The sequence below is a fragment of the Lycorma delicatula genome, chromosome 2 (assembly GCF_047948215.1).
Source record: "Lycorma delicatula isolate Av1 chromosome 2, ASM4794821v1, whole genome shotgun sequence".
NCBI classification, from domain to species: domain Eukaryota; kingdom Metazoa; phylum Arthropoda; class Insecta; order Hemiptera; family Fulgoridae; genus Lycorma; species Lycorma delicatula.
In genome coordinates this window covers 106,519,962-106,547,495 of record NC_134456.1, presented here as the reverse complement: position 1 = coordinate 106,547,495, position 27,534 = coordinate 106,519,962, and the positions used below count along the sequence as shown (strand labels likewise).

General features: G+C 28.9%; 1 protein-coding gene across 1 annotated transcript in view; it reads left to right on the top strand.

The window, feature by feature from the left end:
• The first annotated feature begins 19,870 nt into the window (after positions 1-19,870).
• Positions 19,871-27,534, top strand: part of LOC142320229 (uncharacterized) — a 214,176-nt gene continuing 206,512 nt past the window's right edge. Inside the window, exon 1 of the mRNA XM_075357927.1 lies at positions 19,871-20,078. The gene's annotated coding sequence lies outside the window, so the exon portion shown is untranslated. The remainder of the gene's footprint in view (positions 20,079-27,534) is intronic.

Sequence of the window (27,534 nt, the reverse complement as noted above, 5' to 3'; positions counted from 1 at the left end):
AAGTTTCCCTTTGGTTCCAATCTATCGACCATAATAAGTCAATTCACTTAAAAATTATATTTCTTCTTTAGTAGTTTATGTTATCTATTTCTTTTTTTACATTTATTTTCTCATTATTAAATATTATTAACCTTGTCTACATATCTCGTAAATGAATAATATGTGTTCCAGTGTTCTTAGCCGCAGAACCTACGTAAATTCAATTTCCCTAGGCAGGCCAAGCTGAAAATCCAAGCTGAAGGATATGTTGGTGAAATACATATTTACAAAACACAAGAACAATTTGAAAAAAACATTTATACACTAATTGTTCGCTTCACTCTTCATAAAAAAGGATGGTGCATGGGTTTGTTTGTTTATTGAATGAGCTTACATTTTTATTTTATCTGCTACTGGCGCAGAGTGGATCAATGGTAATGCGCCAGGTGCTGCGCACAACGCACGAACGATTCATTCATTCAAACGATTTACACTTCTTGAACGATTAGTTCGTTCGAAACATTTTTAATTCTTAATAAAAAAGATTTATCTAAAATTATATTTGTGTTTTGGGGATAAAAAAGGAAAACATTGGGATTATAAAAATCACAACTCAAGAAACAGGTAAAAATGTTCAGCATTTGGAAGCTTTACGTTATAAAAGTTTTTGTTGTTGTTAGTACATTAAATTCATAAACGTTATTTAGTTACAATAGGTAGAAACATTTAACAAAATCAGGCGTAACGAAACATAAACCATGCAACATTTTTGCGGCAGGCCATAGACTAGCCTTTTTCCTAGTATTAATAAAAAAACATAATTAAAAATTCTTGTCATAAAAAAATCAGAAATAAGAAGCTAAGACGTGACATATTATATAGACTCATTATAATAGAATTAAAAATGGTCCGTTAATTTTCTGAAAACTCTCTTTAACAAAGTTCCATTATTACGTAAACCGCACATTACGAACTTGACAAGAATTTCTCAATGAGTTTCCTACTAAATGTTTAAACGTTATAACCTCTTTGATTAGAAATTCCTAATTGTGGATGCTAATCCACCACAGAAGGGAAACCATTCTAAATTCAATATTGATATAATTCTTCAACGGAATAACAATGTTAACAAAATTGGAAGAATTTTAATTTTGATTTGAATGCTACTTATTTCTTAGACCTATATAAGCCGATTTAATAATGAAATGATTCCCCGTGTCTTATTTTAATTATTGCAGGTTATTTACATTTAAAAGAAAGTAAATTTGGTATGACATAAGGAAAGCGAAACTTGAATTGTAGCTAGTCGTACAACGACCATCTTGAATTTATTTCGGTTTTATATTTTATTTCAAGCTGTCAAACTAATTTAAGAATATAAATTATGGATGTACTATATTCGTATATAGAGAACAAATTTGTAACGTTAGACGACACAAAATTGTAGTACGAGAAAAATTCCTGTGAACAATGGAGAACGTTGTTCGAATAAAAATTAATTTTTGCTAAACATATTTGTACACTAGATAAGTAATAATCAATTTGACAAATATTCAATTTAATTTTTTTATGATGGAAATTTATGATATATCAAATAATGATTTGTTAGATTCAACAAGCCGGCGCAGCTCGGCTTTTCAGCTTGATGAAGGAGAGTGAATTTACTAAAGCTTGTATGTCCTGGAAAATAATCTATTACTTAGTTAAGCAACATGTAAATAATTCTGATATAAAAATTTGAATTTTCGAATGAATTAATTTATTATGATTGATCAGATTCGATCCAGGAGCAACTTTATATAAAATTTAGAGGTGCGCCGTAGAGAATAAATACTATTTAAGTGTAATGTTTTCCTTTAAATTACTAAGTAATTTTTCCCTTATTCTAAAGTTACTAATTTTAAATGTAATAATGTTTTCCTTATTTTTTTATTTATTTTTTTGTACAAACGGGCAGGCTTTATTACAGCTAACGATGTACATACCGGAAACTACGAATATCCAAGCACTTTTAAATTTCTTAGTAACTGCTTAATCGAATAAACAGCCGTTTATCAAATTATTTAATTTACTTAAGATAATCATACTAAAATATAAAATCTTTTGTGCTATCCTTAATGGATATTATTAGGATCATAGGATTTATATAATCCCTCAGAAAATTATTATTCTGATTAGCACCAACCCGCAATGCTCCCGCTTCAAAATTTATTGCAATAAATCACTTTTTCGATAACTTTTATAAAATGATTTTGAATAATATTTTAATGTACACTGCAACATTTTAAAGTGTTAATTTAAAAATAATAACTGCTTGTCTATGTTTACTTATTTGTTTATTTTTATTAACTAAAATAACTGTATTGTGACTATTATTTTTAAAGTTATCATTCTTATTTTGTAAGTTTAATTATAAAATGCCAAGCCTGATTTATATTTATTTGAATCTAAAATATCCTGGATGAAAGTCAAACACTATCAATTTTCCAGGAAATCGGTAAGTATACGAAAAATGTAAAATAAATTCTTTATTGAAAAAAATGATCAGATGTTAATCAATATAAATGGGGAAATCAGTATAGTATAAATATTATTACTATTTCTCCTGCTATGTATAATAATATAAACCAATAAAAACTTTACTTATAAAAATAATTTTTTATCACTAATTTTATCACCTTACCTCTTTGACATCTTCTTTTGTATTGTTTTTGTTACGGCCGGAGATTATACTGTTTTTATACCATTAAATTTTGATTTGTAAATTATTGTTATTTCTAATTTGATTAGTTTTGGGTATGTCATGACTTGTGGATGTTTGTTTGATACAAACAAACATCCACAATGTGTGTGTATGTTTGATACTTAGGAAGAAGAATGAACTGAAGGAGATGAAAATACGTGAAAGAAGAATCTTGAGGAAAATATTGGGACCAAGAAAACTACAAGACGGATCTTACAGACTAAGAAGTAACGAAGAACTTTATAAAGGGAACAACGAACCGCTGACGTCGACGATGAGAAAACGAAGGGTGAAGTTCTACGGTCATATACTCAGGATGACGGATGATAGGTTAACGAAGCGCGTCTTTAGTTTTTTAACAAATATGAAAGCGACTACGGATTGGGTCGTCGAAGGTAAGAAGGATCTCAGCGAAGTACAACTGAACGAAGGCGATGAGTGTAACAGAACTGAGTTTAGAGATAAAATTAATAAACACATTTTCCGGAAACTTACAGATAAGACAAGAACTGGGAGGCAGTGGACTGATGAACAAAAACAAGTTAAACGAGACGAAATGAAATTGTACTGGGAAAACAACGGAAGACATCTGTTGTGCAAAAAGTTCAACGAGGTCCTAAGAGACCATAACGAAAAAAAAATATATATATATATAAATTGAAAGATTGATTATAATTAATCTCTTAATTTTTCAAATCAACAGGGGATAAAAAAAAGCTTATTCCTTTTAATAAATGAACATCGCATAATGGAGTATTCGAGGTGGAGAGTCCCGAATGTATTATTTACTTATACAGGATTACATCCCTTGATTGTTTATATAGAATACTTATCTTAAGAGAATCGATCAACTTACTACTGGAAATCATTAATAATTTTAATTTGATTCTATAAAAAGTATGGTTAGGTTAGGGATTATGAAAGGATAATTACTTATTTTAAGTTTATAATGTTATTTATTTTAATTGTTTTAAAATACGTACACAGCTTAATCGTACACAGTTAATCTGGTGATTTTTAATGACTTGAATAACAGTTTATTATACCAATAACTAGGAAACTTATTACTTAACAGAATTTTTATAGTATTTGCGTAGTCAGGAAAAGCAATATCTTATTGGAAAGTTATATTGTAAATAGAATTTTAGTTTTTAAGAGGTCTTCTTCGTATTGTTTATTTATTTAACTGATTTATACGATACATTTTTATAAAATATTTTGATTTCCATTGAAATTACAGAAAAATTAGTCGATAAATAAAGTGCCACGGTTCAGTAAAGATATAATCTTATTTCTAAAACATAAAACGTGATCGATAATTGAATCTTTCAAATTGGTTAAACTAAATTTTATACTACAGTTTTTTAATTTGACTTTTATACAATTCTCAAGATGTTTATTATTTCTGTGTCCTTAGAAGAACATTGTGTAATAAATAAGGATATGCTACACTAATTTATACCTTTATTAAACCAAAAGAAATAAGATATATGAATTCCGGTTACTATGAGTATAAAATTGTACGAACGAGTTAATTAAAAGTTGTATTAAATTTTTAATTACGGAAATACTAGTTTCTGTTATAATAAAGTGACAACATGAAATCCGTATGTTGCTTTTAAACGGAAACTACTAATAGGAATTTCAAGTTCGTTGCATATTTGATCATTATACTTGCATCACTCTTACGACTTAGTTTTTCATTTATTTCTTTAAGTAGTTATATAAATTCAGTTTTAATAAAAAAAAGAAAACATTTGTTAACAATAGAAAAAGTATATTTTAAATTAGATTTTCTATTTATAAACTGCATATTAGTACTAAGTACCTTTTTATTACGTTATCTTACTACCCAAATATGTAAGCAATCCAAATTTTCTAAACGCTCTCCTCCCAGCATGCGTTGTGCTTTCGTTTGATTCTGACAAGTCATAAGTGTCTTACTTTTGTTAATGCACATATTACACATACTCTGTATTGAGCACGAATTCCATATATTCCAACATTGCCATTAGATCCTGTTCATTTTTTGACAATACTTTCTTGTATATATATATTTGAATTTTTTTTTAATGGCTTGGTTATTAAAACCGATCTTTGTAAATTTAAAATAAAAAGATTTAAACAAAAGAAAATTGTTGTTATATAATTAAACATTAATTATGTAATAGCTTAAGTTGTTGAAATTACACAACCGGGAAATAAAAGCAAAAACAGGATACGTTTTATGGGTCATTTTCTGTAGTTCCTGCTGATGATATCGTTTAAATAAATAAAAAGATAAAATAATAAAAAGAAAAGTATAACATTTAATGAGGTATAAAATTCATTTTTTTCCATTTAGTGATTCATGAAATATAATTTTATTCATTAATAAACGTTTTCTTTTTTTATAAATTCAAGAGCTAGAAATATATAATCTGAAATTTATAAGGGAAGACAATAATTTAAATAAATGAAGCAGGTAATTCAGGATAAAGCTTTGATAAATAGCAAAAAAAGAAAAGAAACAGGTATTGCATGAAACCAGTCAAATAACTTATGAAAAAGTTTTTTTTTGTGCATATATGTACACATTTGTTATCATTTATCATTGCAATATATATATATATATATATATATATATATATATATTTATCCCCCACTATGAATCATGAGACCCTGCCGATGGTGAGGGAGCTTGAGTGCTTAGTGATACAGAATATTGGACCAAAGGTGCAACCACATCGGAGAGGTATCTGTTGGGAGTCAAACTAAGGAATGATTCCTGAAAGAGGGCAGCAGCTTTTTCAGTAGTTGTTATGGGCATAGATCAGGAGCACTTAAATGGCCATATCAGCATCACTCAATCTTCTGAGTACTGCACAGGTGAAAGCAAAGGAAAATTACGGCCGTTTTTTTCCAAGAATATGAAGCTCTTAGCATTTTCATGGAACAAAGATGGAGGCGCCTTCCTTGGTAAAATATTCAGGAGATAAACTAGTCCTCCGTTCGGATCTCCGGGTGGGGACTACTAAGGAAGGGGTCACCAGAAAATTAAAATATAACAATTACAAGTGGGAGCGTAGAATGTTATAAGTTTAAAAGAGACTGGTAGGTTAGAAAATTTAAAGAATGAAATGGATGTAGATCCAGTTCCCTCTTAAAGAAAAAAGAAAAATTTAAAGAGGGTCAAATTACCTGAATATGTTCTGAATTAAATTATAAATTACCGCCTGACCGTTTAAAAATAAATTATCATTAATATTTTTATTTTTTTTGTTTTTTATAATGTGACTGTAACTTATTAATACTTGCTATACTCTTATCCGTTTTTTGATTATAATTAATTAATTAATAAATACGTAATTTTATTTTTACGGAAGGACGCAAATAAATCATTGAGAATTTGTAAACTTTCTTTAACTTATCTTGACATCACTCGTACTTTCATTTTAATATAAAAAATTTTCACCAAACTCATAAGGAAAGTTGATGCAATATAATATGCATTAAAAATAACATTTTAATATATTCATTTTGGTGTATGTACATCCATGAAATAAAATATTTATTTTTTTACTGACGTTTTATTTTGCTCATTAAGCTGCGTTAAATAACAATTATGTATAGCTTACAAACCTGTTTGTAAAAGCAGATTTTTTTATTATCAAACCACATTAAAAATATTATTCTTTTTAATATTATAACTGTAATTATATAAATAAATAGATAATTTTTTTTTTAATACAATTTATTCAGTAAATTTAACAGCTTATTTATTAACTTAATCCATTGTGTCCCGTTGTTAACTGTAATGTATTTTTTCCACACCTTTTCAAAGTTTTTATTCTAGTAGCAAAGAATTCTTTATTTTGAAGTTTGGGTCAGTTTGGTAAACTTTTTTATTTCTTTGTTGTAGTGAAACCATTTCATTTAATGATTCCTTGTGGGATAAGAACAAAAAGAGGTGCAACGGCCAAGCTTCAAACTGTAAACGTTAATATACAGCAGAATCATTTGAACCTAAACTTATAATAGTTTACAAGTTCTGATTGAATTAAGTCGAAAAGCATTATAGTGAAAACAAAATTCTCCTTTTCTCTAGAAATCATCTATTCTCTGTTATATCAAGATACGATTTATTTTAATTTGCATATATCCGTAGCGCTAATTGTTGATAGTAGTTTATATTGATAATAGGGACGGGAAGGGTAGCCTCTCAGTGGAGGGATGTAGTGGTCGTCCAGAAGGGAGGGCTACTGCATCCTGATGAAACTGAGAGGACCCCGATGGGATGCCATAGAAACGGCAAGTCAGGGGGGCAGTCGACTGCCACGACACTCCTACATTCCTGCGCATAGCCTAACGGCTGAGGCCGGGGATGTTGGGGGTGTTTAACAAGGTTGAAGAAAAAAAAAAGTTTATATTGATAGCGAGTTTTCTTTTTACAAATTTCAGAAAAGTGATATTTAGAGTTACTAAAGATTGTAAGCTTCATTTTTACCGACTTATAATTGACTGTCAAAAGGTTTTCTAATGTGAGAAGCACGATGCTTAACACTCCTTGATTTTCCACTGGGATTTTGGTTAGTATTCATGAATCTAGCAATATAATACTTTTCTTTTTTTCTTAAATCATTTTCTTCAGTCGTACAGCGTTATTTGCGTTTCCTACACGTCAAAAATCTGGTTTCTGTACAATTGTCGCTAGATTGTTTAGGAATAGAACTTAGACTACATTTATGGCTATTCGGTTTATAATAAAATCTAAGTGAACTAACTTTAAATGTTTTAGTAATACTTTCTACTGTAATTAGAAAGCAGACTTCTTCGAATAAGTTCATGAATTTGAGATTCCAAAGCTGAACTTAAAACCTCAGTTAATTGTCTCTCATGTTCATTATTAGTTACTGTTAATTAGCTTTTTTTATAAAGATGTACTGTTTTTTATTTTATATTTGTAAATGTTTTCTCAAATCATACTATATTGTATAATAAGTTGGGAATAAATTTTTAAATTTTACATTCTTCGAAACTATATCATTCTCATCACTGAATGTTGTTCCTGAATAGTGAATTTTCAAGAAAACTTGACGTTATTGTTGAACAATTGATAATAATTATTGTTTTATTGAATATTCTATAAACTGTCAATTTAAATTTTGACAGGAATGCCAACTTTTTCATTGATTACCTCTTTAAACAATCTTTGTTTTAACTGATTACGGTGGAAAAATAATGATGTATTTATTTAATAAAAGGTTCAATTCTATAACAGCTCTCTCAGTTTTAATAGAATAGGAAACATATACGTTTTAGCAATATTACACATGAAAATGAATACTGAAGAATAATAAAACATCATAAGCTATACTAAAAATAATCGAAAAGAATGAGTGTAAATAAAATAAAATAATTTATAAAACTTTGTGATTTCATTTAAAACCTTCAAACAATCTGATTAGTTTCATATCCTAAAATGAATTCAGAAGGTTTTATCGTGCTTCATCAATAGTTAAATACAAGTTTACATGAAATTAAATCAATGAAAATATTCATCTGTTAAGGATGACGTCTTTGGGTTGCTTGGCATTTCTCCCGCCACCACACCATTTGTTCGCCCTAAAGCATAAGACCAAATGTCTGTGCCACAAACGGCTACTGAGCCTTGAAACAGTTTAGCGACCAGTGTCCTAAATAGCTCCTAGATATTACATAACAGCGTGAGCAGACTAAGCGCGATGACATATATCACTGGCTTATGTGTCCCAACCGCTCACTTGTTATATATTTGCTAAAATGGGTAGGCGCAACCTGTCGACTACTAAAAGTATTTCATCCATAAATTAAAATTTACTACGTCTAGACAGCAATTCGCTGCCACGCCTAGGTCACTGAATGCCAGCGGCCTAGCGCTTTAATATGGTGGACAGGTAAAAGTACCTGTCCACCATATTAAAGCGCTTGGAGTCTTGGCTGGTGGTCTTCTTAATTGGCGGGCTTCCCCTGGTGACGGATTTTTCCACAGCTGGATGAGCATCTTTAAACAGAGCCGCACGATTAGACAAATAGTCACGTAGTACGGCTTGCAGGGCTACGGTAACATTGCCGCGTTCCAACTCATAGAAGACAGAACTCCGACACAAGGAAGGAAATACTGCCTCTATGTCTATAAAAATTGCCAAAACATATTTATAGTCGGCGCTTTTCACATCGGCAAGAGCATTTAAGATGCAATCTTTGGTGCCAGCCCCTTTCGTGAAGCCATACTGGCCTCGATTTAGAAAACAGTTCACCTAAATGCTTTCCCTGAGCCGTTCCACAACCATCCTTTCAAGCAACTTGTCGATTACCAACAAGTGACTGATGGGTCGATAACTAGTGATCTCACTAGGATCCTTTCCTGATTTTAAGAGCACCCTCACCAAAGTCACTTTCCAACAAGTCGGGAAGCAGCCCCAGCTAAGGCACCCCGTGAATAGCCTGCCAAGCGGCTCTCTTTTGACAGGCAGCAGATGGTAGAATATATCCGGGTCAAGTTGGTCAATCCCTGGTGCCTTTTTCAGTGCCATTCGAGAAACCACTCGGTCTATATTTACGGTATCCACAGCCCGTACGCCAGGGAAGGGCGTAGCCCCGTCCTAACACCGACCTCTGCTTCACAATCCGGAGCATCTAGAAACAGAGTATCCAGGAACGCCTGGTTAGTTGCCACAGAAGGATGACGTCTTATTTAAAAATTGAAACAAAACAAAATAAATGTAATAAGGGAAAGATTTTCCCTTAAAATACTGAGTAGCCAACACGCTGAATAACGCAACAAAATTATAGAGCTAACTCAGCGTTACGTCTCACAGCATAACACATAAGAATTAGGTAATACCCATCTATAAAACAGGAATCAGTTATCGTACAGGAACAAATCAACAGATTTGTTAAGAAGAAATAGTTTTTTAAATTTTATAAAACAAATTTATGCGATAAATTTTATCTATCTTAAAATACAGTATCAAAGCAAAGAATCGGATTTGTATTAATTTAATGGATTATTTATACTTTTAATTGTTTTTCTAATGTAAATAAATAAGAAAAATAAGATAAAACGTTTAAAAAAATTCGTAATTCGTTGAAAAGTCTTCATTTATTTATCTTTTAAGTCTTTAATTTATATCTGAAAAGTTTTTTTATTTATCGAACTAAAAAGGATTATATTTTAACTTCTTTGAATAGGCAGTTAAAGTTTAGCAGTATGGCAATTTGTTTTTTTTTATTTCTACGAGCTAGATTCTGATTTTAATTTGTGTAAATTAACTACAATTAATTTTGGCTAAGACGATTTCGAAGAATATAACAAATTACTTTCTCTTAACTTTCGTTATCTTACAAAAGAAAATAAATTAATGTAAAGATAGTTAGTTATAGCCTTTCAAATAATACTTTGTGTTATAGTTTTGATCAAAATTGAAAATAAACACCTTTTATTATTTTTACTATAAAATCTAGATTGTATCGCTACCTTTTTTTTTTTTTTATTCTAAAACTTATATATAATTGCGAAAGTTTGTAGATCTGTATATTGGAAACAGCATATCACGCTAAAACCAACCGAACGATTGCTTTCAACTTTTTAGGATACATTCATGTTACCTCAGAGTTTTACCCTAGCTCCTTTGGGGGTTAAGATATTCGTTAAAGAAATAAAATTAATTCTTTTAACATTGGAATGGTGACAGATATATAATGAAGTAAAATGATTAATCCTTTTTTATTTATTGAATATGTGTAAAATATACAATATTTTCACATCTATGAGAATAACAAACGCGTCGGGAGTGTAGGGGACTCCGCCCGTGGCTAGTTTGTAAATATGAAACTCCTCGTGGTATGAAAGTCCTTACATTATATTTTTAATAATATTTTTTTTAAATTTCCATTTAATCAATATAATTAAAACATATAATGTTTATTATTAATGTATACAGTTGTGTGTATGTATGTGTGTGTGTGTGTGTGTGTGTGTTCGCGCGCGTGCGAACACACATCTGTGAATCAGATACTTATTAGTATTGAACAGTTAAAATATTGTTATATGGAACAACTAACAGTTATATTGGTAAATTTTTTTTCTCTCAACCCACTGGGTTAGTCTCGTGGTGAATGCGTCTTCCCAAATCAGCTTATTTGGAAGCCGAGAGTTCCAGCGTTCAAATCCTAGTAAAGGCAGTTACTTTTATATGGATTTGAATACGAGATCGTGGATATCAGTGTTCTTTGGTGGTTGGGTTTCAATTAACCACACATCTCTGAAATGGTCAACCTGAGACTGTACAAGACTACGCTTCACTTACACTCACACATATCATCCTCTGTAGTAAGAGAATGTCTTCATGGAAGACATTCTACCATTGAACAAACGCACAGGCCTGCCAATATCATCATGAAGTTCCTAGAAGAGAAGATGTTCTGTTTGGCGGCCTTCTTGAATATTCAGTAGCCCTTTGACACGGTCTGCCTGCCTAGTCTGTTCCATAAACGGAAATGCAGCCTTCCTCAACCCTTCTACTAGGTTTTATGAAATTACCTCGACGAGCGATTTTCCCAAGTCAGATACAACGATGAGTTACCTGATACTTTGACGTTAGATCAGTGATTCCACAAGGCTCCATCTTAGGTTCATTCTTGTACTTAGTTCTCACTGCGGACCTTCCGCCTCCAGATCATGTCACCTCAAATCGTTTGCTGGTAATATAGCAATCCTGACTGTTGACAAAGACACAATTAGCCTCAGCGAAGCTTCAATCGTATTAAATTTGATCAGCGTATGGTTAACCAAATTAAGAGTAAAGGTCAATCAGAATAGGACAAACAATATTACGTTCGCAACGAGAAAAGGTGACAGTTCCCGGATCCACGTTGACGCTTTCTCATCCCACACTCTGACCGCGTACGATACCCTAGGCTCTACCTTGATCGTCGTTTGACGTGGAAGTACCAAGTGGGAGAAAAAAAACAGTTAGAGCTCTTGGCTATCATTGCGATTGAAATTATATAACGTAACCAAAATAAGCTGGCGAGATCTATTGCAGAGGCACCGTGGTTCGCACGGAACGAAGAAATTCACAATTATCTAGAATTGCTTTATGTTCGCGAATAGGTCAAACGATTCGATTCAAATTATTATTACTTTATTATGGGAACTTAAAAATATAACCAATAATAGGATTTGAATCTTTTTGGGAACAAAATGGAATTTCTTTAAAGAGCTTTAAATACTTGGAAAATTAGATATTTTTTATAGTATATCTTCTGTATAAAGAGAAATCGGCCAATTGAATTTCATCTATTCAAAGTATTTTAAAACGTCCTTTTTCTTACACATTTTTTTTTTTTTTTTTTTTTTTTTTTTAGTACATCACTGAAAAATATGATTGAGTACTATAAAAATGTAATATTTTTTAATATATTAATTTAAATTTGGTGCTGGATCGAAAAATAGTTTACCGCTCTTTTATAAAATAATAAAAAATCATGTGATAAATGAAAGCTGTAATCTATTAATTCTGTGGACTAAGTAAAATGAATTTGTACTATTACAAATCGATTGCTAATAAATAATCGATTATTTTTTCGTAAAAATTAAGATAAAATTGATAAATCATTATGACAGATTAAATTCATAACTAAAACTATTTTGGAATGATGCAATTTTAAGCGTAACGGTAGTACCATCAACAAGGGAAAGTTATAACAATTATAATAATTTGGCTTTGGGGAACAATTAATAAAACTGGTTGGACTTCCCGCAATGTTTTTAGAAATAAAGTTATGCTGGAAGACGAATATAACTAATAACTGTCTAAATATATTTGTGATACTTTTACTTTCTGATGAAGAGTTAATTATTTTTTCTTTTTTTTACCGTAAACAAGATAATTAATTGGTCTGCTTGTTATTATTGATATAATATTTATTAAAATGAAAGGGAAAAGTTTTAGTTAAAAAAAACAACAAAATTAGTTATCATATGTATTATAATATAATCCAAAGAAAGAATTTACAAAGTGGGGAAATTGTTGTTAAACAACATTCTTTTATAGTTACCACTTCTTTTTCATCATCCAATTCAAAGCAGTGATTTTAGTGGCTTTTAATATCTACTAAATTTTAATAACTTTAGCATTTTTTAGTAATTTACCATTTACCTATAAATAGGGTGATTTTAAACGGATAATTGTACTCACTTTTGACTTAATGAATTTAAATAATGTGATTTAACAAACAGTATTTGTTAAAAAATATTTGTTTTGAAATTTTTTAAATGTAGAACTTTTAGTTACTTCGTTATTGCTTTCAATCCGTTTGGAATTGTTGTTTTTTAACTTGAAATTGTGATCTGTTATTTAAAAATATTTTGCACATAATATACTGTGTACGTGTGTATATCATTATACACCAAAAGTATCTAAATGTCTTTACTGATTATATTTAATAATCATAAAAGGAATGCTGTAATTCTCTAAAACTAAGAAATTCTTCTTTTACTATGTTGTAACAAGTAACGTCGAAAAGATCAATCAGGTCAAAATTAATGCTAACCAGAATTTTCTACTTCTGGTCTTATTAAAATCCCCTGAATAAAAAAATCTTTATGTAAAAAATCATTATTTACATATATTTCTTCGGAGTATACTTTTGGATTAGTATAATCCATGATAATGGAATTTGATATGATAAATTATATGTTAGAAGAATGATTTTTATTAAATTAAAAAAAAAAAAAACAGGAGAGGAATTAGAGAGATAGAAATTGAGAAGAAATATTTTAGAAAAGTGGTACCAATTTATTTCTGTTACTAATGTAAAAAACATGTTGTACAAGAGGCGCCAAATTATAATTGCTTTCGATGTTGATAATGATGTTATTACTACTTATTATTTCAGAGGTGAACTGAAGAAAGCGTCTGAATTTCACTGTACTATGCTGATATACTGCAGTATGAGGATCATTGAATAGACACAAATTACTTTGGAGCTAAAACAGTTTATTTAATCAGAGTGACACTTCTTTACCTTTTTAAAATAATTTATCGCAACATTAATACTCTTGACCCACCTCTGAATCAGCTTATTTATGCCTGCTGCAAGGAAATCTTTGTACCGAATTGGAGCCAATTTGACAAAGTTTCTTTGACGTCGTCATTACTATTAATCTTACGGTATTAAAGTTCCTTGAGTGGATCAATGAAGTGGAAATCCGATGGGGTCGAGTTAGGAGTTATATGGGGTAAGGTAATACTTCCCGATGCAATTTGGGTTCGCAAATTACCTGAACCGTGTGTGGCCGGTCGTTATAGTGAAGTAGAATGACGTCTTTAGGCTCAGGAAGATCCAGGGTGGTTTTTCAACCCTACTGTTTTCATTGTGTTGATAAGCATGTCAAAGTAGTATGCGCTGTTTATTGTTCGCTGATCTTTTATAAATCGACAAAAACCGGGCCTTTTGCGTCCCAAATGATTATCATCATGATTTTCCTGGTGATTCGGATTTTTTTTTTTTGACAAATAAATTCGTACGCTTCTACTCCATGTTCTTGTTCTTTTGATTCCGGTTCATGATGTGAAACCATATCTTAACAGATTAGATTACTGTACAAAAAAGCATCATCTTTCAGCTGATACTGTTTTTTCAGCTCTTTGCATATACCAAGTTTTTTGTCCTTAATATATCTGTCAACACTCTTGGAACCCATCTTGTGCTTTTCTTTTTGAGGTTCTTGAACTTGTTGTTAATAATGTTACGAACAGTACCGACACTTTTAAATTTTCAGCTGTAATCTCACCTGTAATTCGTCGTTTTTCTTGGATACAAGAGAGATCCTGTGCGAGTTTCAATCGCTGGATTTGAAACTTCAATTGGATGTCTAGAACGGTGCTCGTCAATTAATGAAGCTCCACTGTCTTTAAAGTTTTCCACCACTTGTAAAATTTTCTGCGATTCATACCATTTTTTTCGAATCGCTTGGTCATACTAAAGTCAAGTTTAACTGGGTTTTCAGTTTTGGAAAGCAAAAATTAGATAGATCACTGCACTCTGTTCAACTAATTTATAAACTTCAAGTGAACTTGTCATCTAAAATTAAATTTTGGGATTTTAAACAGAACAATTTCCCACAAGCAGCTGATCAAAATCATCATAGGATTACCAAATTGCTATTCTAAAAGTATCATAATCCTCTTACCAAATGCTTTACATCCTCAGTTATTTATATGTTTAATTATTGAATAACCCTGGTATATTTGGCTCAGTCATGGATACATCTCGATTCCCCCCCGAGGGGAAAGATCCCGCCTCGTAGCGTGTCCGGACGCTACACCACCCCCTCTGTACCTAGAAAGTAGTGGCTTTAACGGAGGACATCTCGCCCTCAAACTGATCACATACCACAGCGTTCAGTTCAGGCCCCGCTGAGATGCCACCGATGCAGATGCCCCGAGGGACATCTACATCAGTAAATTCACCCCCAGATAGTTTTTAGATTTATGCCTTCCGAAGAAGACAACGGACACCTAAAGCTACCACGTCGCCCTCAGGAACTAAGCTAGAAACCTAACCGCAGATTGAAGACCCCACGCCTAGTTCTAACCATTTAATGAGCCAATTTCATTGAATGTCTCGAATTCGAAGCAATAAAGCAACAACAAACAACACTTTCCCACTAAAAGTGTTAATCGCAACGAAATTTAGACCTAGTTCCCTTAAAGAACCCCGCTAAGTTAAACTCATACATGAGTGCAAATTTAACGGATTCCGGTCTGGTCTACCGGGGAGAGGAGAATGAACGCCTACTCCCGCTCAGCTAGTCAAGGATACAATGGGAAAACCACTTCACTATTATTTTTTTTCTGGGATGACTTATCTTAAGAACGTCTTGTCAACTGTCAATTTCAAAAACTCAAGCCATTTTTCCTTCAACATTTTTTATTAAAACCAAATAAATATATATACATTTTCTTCACTTCAAATTGGTTTTTAAAATCAATCTCACTAAGATTTGAAACATTAAAAAACATTTCATTATTTTCTTTAAGACGTTATTATCAGATTATTAAAATTAATTATTATTAGTTTCGTTACTTTTTCAGTAAGATAAAATGTTTAAATTAAAAAGAAATACTTTTTATATAAACAGCTCGAATTATTATAATTTAATATTTTATTTTTTTTAAATTAATTTTATGATTGATTGTGACAGAGTAATTTATCATAGGGTTAGATTATATGGCTTCCTATATATAATATTAATATTAATATATGATTAATATATATTATATATTAATATTAATATAAGTAATATATATTTATATTTATCTTCACGTAAAATAAATAAGCTGGAAAATAAGAAAGGTTACAAGAAAATAAAAAAAAATTAAAAACTATCACCGAGATTAAATATTAGGTGCGTAGGAACATTTATTTTCTAAGAAAATTATTCCAATTCTTTTGTTAATTACGAAATGGTTAACTATGAGAAAAATTTACCGTACATTTAAAAACAAAAAATAAATTAATTACAATATTCATATATTACCACGGTTAGTTCGTAATCGTTCATTTTTTCATACATAATGAAATTACAAATGTTATGTTGTTTTAATTTTGTCGGAGAAAGTATTTTAGTTAGTACTAAAATTATTAAACAGCTAGTAAAAATCTGGTTTTCGTGACTAGTAACCAGTTTTTATTTTTTTATTTTAAGAGTTAAGTTCTAGGTCGATAATACAACAAAGGTCAAGTAACACGTTTATAATGAATTTAATATAACAGATGTTTTAACGATGCGATCGTAGTATTTTTCACTTTTATTTTTATTTAAATTTTTTCAAGTAACTTTCAGATAAAGTTTTAAATCTTATTTCCCCCAAAAAAATAAAATAAAAAGGTTGTAAATTATTTTAGACACAACAGAAACCAAAATAACAAATAATTTCTGATAGGAATTAATGGTGATTTGATATTAATCACTCGTAAAGGTAGAAAATGTTGATAACCACTGTAGTTAATTAAAAGGAAAAATCGAAGCTAATGAGACGAAAGAAGATATCATGTGACTATATAAAAAAATACTGTGGACCTGTAATATTTTGTAAAATTTCCTCTTTGCAGAATTTTGAATTCTTGGGATGTGCGATTGCCTAAATGAGAACTGTGGTAAGTTTCTCTTATCATTTTCAGTTTTCAGATAGGATAATTGGATGCAAATAAGAACTTTTGATTCAAACTGGAAATCATAAGGTAAAAAGGAATGAATAATAATAACTAGAGGTGGGCGTTTCTGTAGGTTCTGCCAAACGAAAACAAACTGTTCGTTGAAAAAAAATCAACGGTGTTTAGAAATTGTTGGGAAAAACAGGTGAAATTTTTTGATCTGTTGACGTTCATGATTCATCTTTCCCCCATTGCTAAATTGCTTTTTTTGCGTTTAAAACAACAGTTTTATTTAAATATTTTTTCTCATTGCCTAGACTGCAAGCTATACAAAGTTTTGGTTGACGCCAGCAAAACCCATATATCATTTTATCAAAAGATTTGACAGTTTTATGACACTTTTATTTTATAGATTAATTTTACGATATTTTCATGAATAAGATTTATTTGGTTATTGAAACTATTCAAACTTGCAAGCTTACAGCTATTTAATATCGATAAAACAACATCCTGACCTTCGTAGGGGAAGAAACCCTCCTTGTGACGATCACGGACGCCACACCACCCTTTCCGTTCTTAGCTCTGATTGACTTTACCGGAGGAAGTATTTTAGACCCTTTAAACTTGATAACACAACGCAGTATCAGTTTGGCGCTGTCAGGATGCCATCGATGAAAATGTCACGGCAAATATTTCTATCAGTGTATTTAAACAACTTACTATCGCCTTTGTATGAGCACTTCCAACTACGACCATCTATTATAACTTACAACCACAACTCTCAAATAAACCGATTTGCGGAAGCGCGATCCCTGCGCCATTTTCTAATACCGAAAGTTTTACATAAGAACTATTTCTATATGTAACTTCAATTAGACTATCACTCAGATCATTTCTTGATTGAGTATTTAAACACCAAAACAGTTTGCTTGGCAAGAGACATATTCTCAGCAAACGATAGTTTATTCACTTTATCTGTTTTAGTTAACTTAATGTTGGTAAGATTGAGCTGACAGTTCTGTTTGGTCGTTCAACGTGTTTTCTATGCAGTATTACTATTAGCCGGAATAATGATTATAATAATAGTAACAATAATAGTGGAATTGAAGAGACAAAAAAAGTCACCCGACGGGTTCCATTAGTTTAGTTGTCTTGAGAAGAGAATTAAGATGAGAGATTTACCACTTGATTCTTATAAATCTTAAAAAATTAGCGATTAGCCGTATAAAGTATTAAAGAGTTTTTTTTAGCTTGATATCGCCACGTAAGCTTGAAGCTTGTTCGTGGGATATAATAATGGAATTTTTTAGCGTATGAAACATGCCATTCCTGACCGGAATTTAAGTCCAGGTCCTCCGGATGAAAGGCTTAGACACTACCACTCCGACTTGGAGATCGGTGGATATATTTCATTTTAAGCCTTTAATTTCATATTACAATAAACCAAAAGAATTTTTTTTTTTTAATTTAAAAGTAATAAAAACTTACTTTTGTGTACTTTCTTTTTGTTGATAGCTGATATTTAATGACAATAGCCATTCGAGATTCTCCCGATACATCCCAGAAAAATCAACTACGCTTAATACTTTCCAAAAATCTGTGGAAGTTATGTTCCCTTATTTTCACTAAATTTCCTACTACTAATAAAATTTGTTTTATCAGCTTTTCATTTTAATTATCTTTTTACTTATTAAACAAAAAACTTATTTTTTACCTTTATACAAAAAATGTGTTTACTTAATACATTTTACCTTTTCCTTCTCAACGAATATGTTTTCTTTTGGCATCTCGCATAAATTTACAATATACAGGATGAACTTGTATTAAAGCTAGTTTAAATATTATTATATTTTAGTTCAAAATATTTGAGCAATTTGAATCTTGGCAAAGGTTAAAAATATGACACACAATTTTTGTTTATTTTAAGCGGGGTTCCTACAGATTGGTCATTATTTTTAACGTGACATGTATTTCATGTTTAAAATAAATCAATGGAATAACATTAAAGGAGATTATATTTTTGATAGATTTTTTGAAGTTTCGAAACGGGGCTTCATCCCCAAATTTGAGAAATTAAAATTATTTTTTTTGGGGTACAGATCTGCTCGCTTTATATCCGTATTAATTAATTATTACAATAAAAAAATTAGGAAAAGCTTTTTATAAATAAATTATATAATTATAATAAGATAATAGATTAAACTATTAATTATGATAAAATAATAGATTATTTATCAGAAAATATTCTGATAAATAATCTATTATTTTATTATATTATATAATCTATTTAGAAAAAACTTTTCCTAAATTTTTTATTGTATCAGAATATTTTCTTCAATTAATAACAGGTTGCCTTCTTTTAAAACAAGAGTAAACAAATTGTTTAATTCCCAAAGTTCCTGACAAGTAACTTTTTTTTTTAATTTTGAATCAGAAATTTTTTAAATGTAATAAAAATGAACTTACTTTCGACGGAAAGTTGAGTAAACCAGCACTTATAGATCTTGATGTTAATATTTTCGTTTACGTTTAATACTCCTTTTTAAAATATCCTATTAAGTGATAGATTTCACTTTGTAAACACACACCTACGCCCATATAACAGGGCGTGTCAATGCGCATGCTCATAAAAACATATTTTATTACATAATATTCTTTAAGTTCACAGTAAATTTTCATTCTATAAATAAATGAATCGTTACTTTTGTTTAGTTTCTGGGTCACTTTGTTTCACTTTCATTGCAGATGAAAAACTACGTCATATATTTATCTCGCTATCTTTTTAATTATGCATGCGCGTAGTCGATTTGTTTATCCGTTATAAAAACTGTTCCGGTCAATTCTATAATGGGAGGTGATAACTGCATCCGTTTTATCTTCGTTAAAGAGGTGGTGGTATTAGTAACTGGAAATGGTGACTAAAGAATTCAGTGAGAGCGGTTGTCCAAGCTGTTGGTTGCTGGAAGTAGAAGAAAGCCACTCGGAAGTTCCGAACTATTAGAGTGGGGTGTTGTTTTGCTTTCCGGCGTGGTGCGGTCTATCTTTCCAATTCTGAAGTGTTTGTTCGTGAAATTAGAATATATCTGTCCTTGTGACTGTGAACAGTTATATTTGTTTTAAAGCTCTTTTAAATAGAGGGCCGACCTCATTGTGGGAGTACGCGGTCAAGGTTTGTAATTGTGAATGTAAACAAAATTTACCCTTTATTATATATATATATATATTTTTTTTTTAATGTATAAATTTTTATTATGTATATAAAACATTTATTAATATTTTATGGTTTAGTAGTGAATAATTAATATTTAATTTTAAAAAAATCCTAGGATAACATGCAATTTTTTCATAAGATTTTTATTTTTATTTAGAGGGTATTATGTAGAAAACTTTAAAAAATGTAAAATATTGTTTTTAATTTATTGAAAAATTCAAATTTTTTGGTAGCAGGCATATTCAAAAGAAAACCTATTAAACGTATGATCTAATACTTTTCTCTTTCACTGAACACTTAAAAAGTTGCCTAAAGTATTATTCAGAAGAACACAGGATAATTAAAATGATAAAAGTTAAGCATTAGAAATATTCATACTATCTTATACATTTCTAATCTTTTTATTATTTATTTTAAAAAAATTCTAGAATTTTTTTTTTGTAAATTTGTTAAAATATTGTTAAAAATATAAATTTTTTATTAATTTATTAAGATAATACAATCCGTATTAACTTTCGAACCTCAAAGTAAATGGTATTTCAAATAAATTTATAAGCAATTTAAAAATCTATTTCTAAAATATTAAAAACTTTATCTTCTACATTTATAAAATAAAATTTAAGGCATCTTCCTTTCTAACAATGTATTTAAAAATAAATAAATAAAATTAATAGTTCATAGTTTGAGGAAGTAAAATCTTAGAAAATGTTATAGAAATCCTATTTTTAAGTATGATTGGTCATCTCTTACCTTTCTGATAAAGTTAGATAACTGATTTCGTGACGATAAGATCTAGTTTAAACAGATAGTAATATAAAATTTCTACTCAATGAATTTCAAATTTATATAACTTAGATTTGAACTTAGGGGCGCTTAAAATATAGGAAAAAAATTTTTCAAGCAATAGTTTCCTTTAATATAATAAACTAGATAGCAGAGAAAGTAAACATTGCAATTATAAATTCATCAATAAAAAAAAAAAATTGAAAATCAATGAATGTTTTAGAGGTGGGATACTTTTATAAAATCTATTTTCAGTTATACTATTTCCAGATTTATTTCTGAGGATATTAGCGGTTTGTCAAGATAAAAAGTACACACTATTATTATTTTGATTAGTTTAGCGCTCTTCAAAATATATCATATTTGCCTTGAATTCTTCTCACCCCGTCTCACCTCATTTGTTTATATAAAAATTTAATCGACTTAATATTCCAAACAATCAAAAATCCATACGGAATTTCATAATAGAAGGTTTTATCGTTAGAGTCAAATATAGTCTAGCAAGCATTCATAATTTAGATTTTATTCATTTACATGAAGTTCGTAAAGGCAAATGAAGGGGATAATTTTTTTTGGCTGACAGTACTTTCCCTTGTAATATAGGCTACTATAACAGCAGGGAAAGTAAAAATCACACTATTACACAAGTAATTAATGATTTCCTGCTATTATATTGTATAATTTAAATTACTCGTTACTGATTAATCAAATGTTACCGTATTAGTAATCAACTAATCAGTAATTAGCGTGCAACTAATCAATTTATTTGTAAAGTAAAAGTATTTTAATCTGATTAAAACGTGTTTTAAAATTTTCTAGAAATATTCTATTCTTTATTTAAATAATTATTATAGTAAAATGAACGGAAAAAAATTGGAAAATATTTATTATAAGTGTTTAGATCGTAGTTTTCCAGTACCACGAACCTTTCCTTTTGACTAACCTTTTCTTCTAATATTTATTTCTTTGAAAAGTTCAACAAATTTGAAAAAAATACGATTGAAGATGTTCACTGATCATACACTGATGTTAGAAATACGCTCTGTATTACTCGCTATATTATATAAGTACTTTCGTGATAAAAAAGGCGTATTATTTTATTCTATACAATTCACAATAGCTTCTACTTCTTTTTGAAAGAAAGCGTATCGCAAAACCGTTAAAATTAATTCTTATATTTACATCTTTGATTATGTTTTAAGCTTGGCGAAGAAAATATAATGAACGGGTGAAATCTTAGAATTTTATTTTATAGTAAAATAAAATATTATTTAAATGTCTATAATTCAGTATTAATATCTCGATTTTTAAGACAATTGTGTGTAAAGGAATATTCTTCTATAATATTTGACTACAGATCATTTCATTGATATCAATTTAATAAAAATTAAACATATTTCTGGAAAGTAAACCTTATCTTTTTTTACATTTGCTGTAAGATGACTCAGAATTTGTATTGTTTTGGTTATCCCATTATCTTTAAACATTTTTTATTGTTCTTCTTTGGATTAATATTAATAAAGAATCTTTTCTTTGATATTATCCCAATTATAATAGATTACAGAAGAAACTATCCATATTGTTATTTTCTAATAATAGTATTTTATAAAAGTGATTAAAAACTTAACATTTATTCTAAAAACCTAGTTAATTTGTTTTTTATAGTAAATTTACATGTAACCTTCGTGCGATATTTTAAAAACCGCTATTTTAAAACATTCTGAAGCTTAATTTTCCAACAAGTTTTAAATCTGTTAAAAATTAAATACACGATTACTAAAAAAAAAAATAATAAAAAAAATAGTATGTCCGGCCACTGCAGATCATTTATTACACGACAGTGTAATGTAGAAGGTCCCTTCTCTCACCATTAGATCTGTGAAGGATTTCTACCAATATATCTGGTTAAAATGTTTAACTTTGTAAAACGGCTCACGTACTATAGAACTTCCTGTTCCCTACATCTTGGAAATGACATTGTTCACTTCGTTCGCCGTATTAATTTTGCTGCATTATTTGTATAGTGTATAATTTTTTTATTTTCATTAAACATATATATATATATATATATATATATATATATATACGTACACACATACATACATATTTGTTTCAAATTACGTATAATTTTATTTAATATAATTTTTTTAAATATTTTTTTAATGAAATACAACAGTTTTTTCAAATTTTAGTTTTCGTTATTGATTTTTGTAAACCCGTAGAAAAAATTACATATTATTTTAAGTATTTTACATTACGTGCTGAAATTTAAAGAATAGTAATGCCTAGGAATTTAGTATCTCTTACAATTTGATAAATTCACAAATTTATTTTTTAGAGCAGTCAATTAAATAAATAAATAAAAATAATGCTTGTTGTATAATATATAATTGCTACAAAGTAAGTTATGTAAATTATCCATACACAGACATAAAACTCATTCTTATTTTGTGGCGTATGGACGGACCTTTTTTCTTGGAAATTAGTAATTTAGAAAAAGTTTCATTTTTTATTATCTACGATTAAAAGTAATGGCAAAAAATTAATAAACTTCTAATTTCTCAGGTTAAATTCCCGGAAATTGCTTTTATTTACCTCACATCACTTCATAAATCTGTAATTATAGACTAATATTACCTCAAGTGAATAAGAAATTCTACAATCTCTTCTAAAAATAAAAAACAATAACTTTAATCAGAAGTCTTTAACGGGTTTTCTTTACATCCTTTATTTTGAGTTACTTTGTTGTTCCAATGATTTTTTTTTTCACCGGCTGAATCATTAAAAAAGTTAGTATTTAAAAGTTCATAAAATTGATTGAGCTACCTCCTACGATACTGTACCTACTGCTTCAAAGTCTTCTCTTTTATCTTCCTTTTTCTTTTTCCTATTATTTGTGTATCATCATCACAACTAAAAAATACACATACATTTTCAATAATACATTAAAAATTCTTTCTCTGTATTTGACACAGATATTTTTGTCGCAAGAAAAATTTTCTTATTTTCTTGCTGGTCTGCTTTAAAAGCCTCCTTTGTAATTTTACAACTTAAATCACAAAATTCTGGAACTTATACTGTGGTTCTCTATTTTAATATGTAGTTCCTAAAATTATCATTTATCTACTTTGTTTTATCACACTTATTTTTAAAGTAAATTTCCTTCATAGAAATAAATTTGTTTTCATGTAATTTATAATTAATTTTTGGTTTATATAAAAAAAAGAAAATGTTATCAGTAAATCTTATTACTTCTTTCTTTTTGTTCTCTTCCCTTGGCTAGTTAATTTCACTCTTAAAATTTTTCTTAATTTTTAGATTTGTTATTATATATCTATATCAACTGGGAAAAAATCAAGAAACTACCCTTGTCTCTCAACTTTATTATTATTTTTTTTTAAGAGTGAATGACATTACTCTTCTCATTGCAACTTCATTCTAATGTAGGCTGTGCATAATAATTTGCTATGTTTATTTTTTAATAAAATAAAAAAATTTTTTTTGCATTTTGTTCCGTTACTACTGAATTGATTTTTTTCTTCAGATATATATAAGTCATGTATTATTTTAATAGTTTATTGTAAAAATTTTAATTGGTTTTAATTAATTTCATTTAATTGTTTTAAATATTAATTAATTATCCGTAATTAATCTCACTTAGGAGTGTATTTAATAAAATTTAATCAAAATTAAAATTTTAGTAAATTAAATGCCGAGTAAATTGTGCTAATAAAAAAGTATTAGTATAATTATGTATGCACAGAATTAAACGTGAGATACCTAATTTATTGCAGACAATCGTATTTAATTTTCTTTTATTATATAGGGAGATAAAACACTTTGTGCTAGATCCATGCATATCACTACGAATACATTAAATTCCCTAAAACAATAGTTTTAGTGTTACTTTATTTTGAATTTCACCTTTATTCTTAATATAAATTCAATTGTAGCAAATGAGTTTGCTATAATTATATGTAAATAGGTAAATTTATAAATGTATCTATTGAAATAAATTACTTACTTAATAGTTTTTGGCAGATATTTTCTATTATTAAATCAGAACATTTAATTTAATTCATAAATTAACATTAATTACTGTAGAATCAGTGACATAAAAGTATTTATAAATCTCCTGAATCTGAATACAAATTTTTTTCCTGTATATTAGTGTACATCGAAATATATGCGATATATAATAATATAACAAGCATCCACCTGACCACCACGATATATGTACTAACGAATCGGGATTTCTCGTTAGTGATCAGTACATTCCGGTGCTAAGATAAGGGGGACGGACACACACAGACAGACAGAAACACATACAAATGTCGTTTAGTAGGGTAGGATATATGCATATAAACGTGATATACATAATTTACTGCAGAAAATAAATGGACGCGATTGAGTGCTTTTGAAATATTATTCTAAAATATTTTAACGTTGCTATTTTCAATTAAATTTCCAGTTTTATTATTATATTTTTTATTTGATAAAAAGGTACTTGCAATATTGTTTATTTAAAGATCGCTCTCAATATGTGACTAAATTTTACAACATTTTAGTATTCACTACTCCAAAAATGTTTAAATCGTTTATTCTACGTAAAAGTTCAGGTGGAAAATTATTGAACGATAAAATTAATATTCCTGTGTTACACTGTAAAGCTTCAGCGTAATCATTATGAAATAGAAATAATCTCAAACTTTAACAAAAGTAATGCTAGCACTTTTTTTTAACAACCAAAAAGATTCTTTTATAAAATTAATATTGATCTTATACTTCAATTATAGTTATGTTTACAGAATTTATTCCATACCTGTACTTATTAATTAATTGCACGGTAAGTTTATATTATGGTAATATGTTTTAATATATAGTTTTAATAGTTTTATAGTTTTAATGAACATGTCTGTTCATTAAAACTATGAAATAATAGTTTATTAGTGTTTTTTTTTTTTTTTTTTAATTAAACATTTATTTCCTTCGTTTGACTTGATAAACTTCAGGAAGAGATCCGTAAAATCTTAGAAAATGCAGTTATATTCTGAGATGGATATTTGAATCTACTAATTAGAATAGTTATCTACCTAACAAACTATATTGTGTACCTTCCCATGTTATTCCTATAACAAAGTCAAAATTGAATATATTTACTTTGTTAAAAGATGAACTGAATGAAATTTGATTCGTTATTTGAATTGAATAACGCAAAATTATTTTACAGAGAATCTTGTAGTTAGTTTCAAATTGTATTTTGTAGCTGAAATGAGGGATTACAATAACCTGAATAAGGAGATTACTGTTGTAAGTAGAGATGCAAGTTAGTAACAATAAGATGGATTTATTTCACTAACATTAACTTAACTAAGGCTAACACAAAATATATCAGCAAGATAACTAAAGTAAGAGATTATTTAGCGTTTCGTAGACTTAATTCGTAGAATTAATTTTTTATTGAAATTTCATTATGAAACTCGTAAATTTAAATTAATTTTAATTTTTAATGAATTAATTCCTAAACTTTTCACTTCTGTTAACTCCTTTGTTAACAGATTAGAATTTCAGAAAAAAATATTAAAATAATAATAAAAATAAAATTCGGTCAATAATTACAAGAGAAGCATCAACAAGGATGAAGTCGTAGGGAAACAGAATCAGAATTCTGAATTTGAAATATTTCTTTTGCTTTCAATACCGCTGACGTATCAATTAAAATGAATTTGAAAAGAATGCTTTTATATATAGTGCCAATAATTTTCAGATTTTGGCTAATAAGTCATGAAAAATATTTTGTATTTAATTCTACTGGTAAAAAAAAAAAACAACGGCAACACGAACAGTCGAACAATATTAGAAGTAGATATGCACGAGCACAATATATTTTTATTTTAATTAAATTAATTATGTTATTAACCTACAGCTGGATTATTAATATTATAAGAGTAAAAGAAAATGCCAAGAAAATTTTATGTAGTTTTCACATTTTTAAAACGTTCTTTAAATACTAGGAAAAAAATTATCACTTGTTGTATTTTACATACTGGATGAACATTGTTACATCTGAAGATATACATTTAGGTTATTCAATAATTTTTTTGGAGAAAAGGTAACTTTACTAAATAATAACTCTATTTATTAATCACAATTGAAAAAAATCTCCAAATATTGTAACAATAACTATTATGTAGTAAAAAAAAAATGTATTTAATTACTAGGACACTGTTGTTAAAATTCAAGGCTATGTAAAATGTATTGCATTATTTTATAACTAACTGCATAGGCGTGCCTAAGGCACGCCCTCCGCAGCTAGGGTCTCGGTGCGGATTGCCCTGGCGGAAGGCGTCTTGGAATGGGATTTTAGTAGTCTAGCCGATTTTAAACCAATTACCAATACTCTTTACAAATTTTATTTACTCTTAATTTGATATCAACTTTAAAGTATTGATTCTTTTTCATTTTAGTATTTTTTCAGTTGATTTTATTAGCATTTTTTAGTTAAGTTTAAATTATTTTAAATTTAAGGTTTAGTTTTACTTACTTTTAAGATACGCTTATATCTACAACAAATTTTTGTCTGCATGAAAAAATCTCTTCATATAAAACGAAAATCCTAATAGCATAGTCT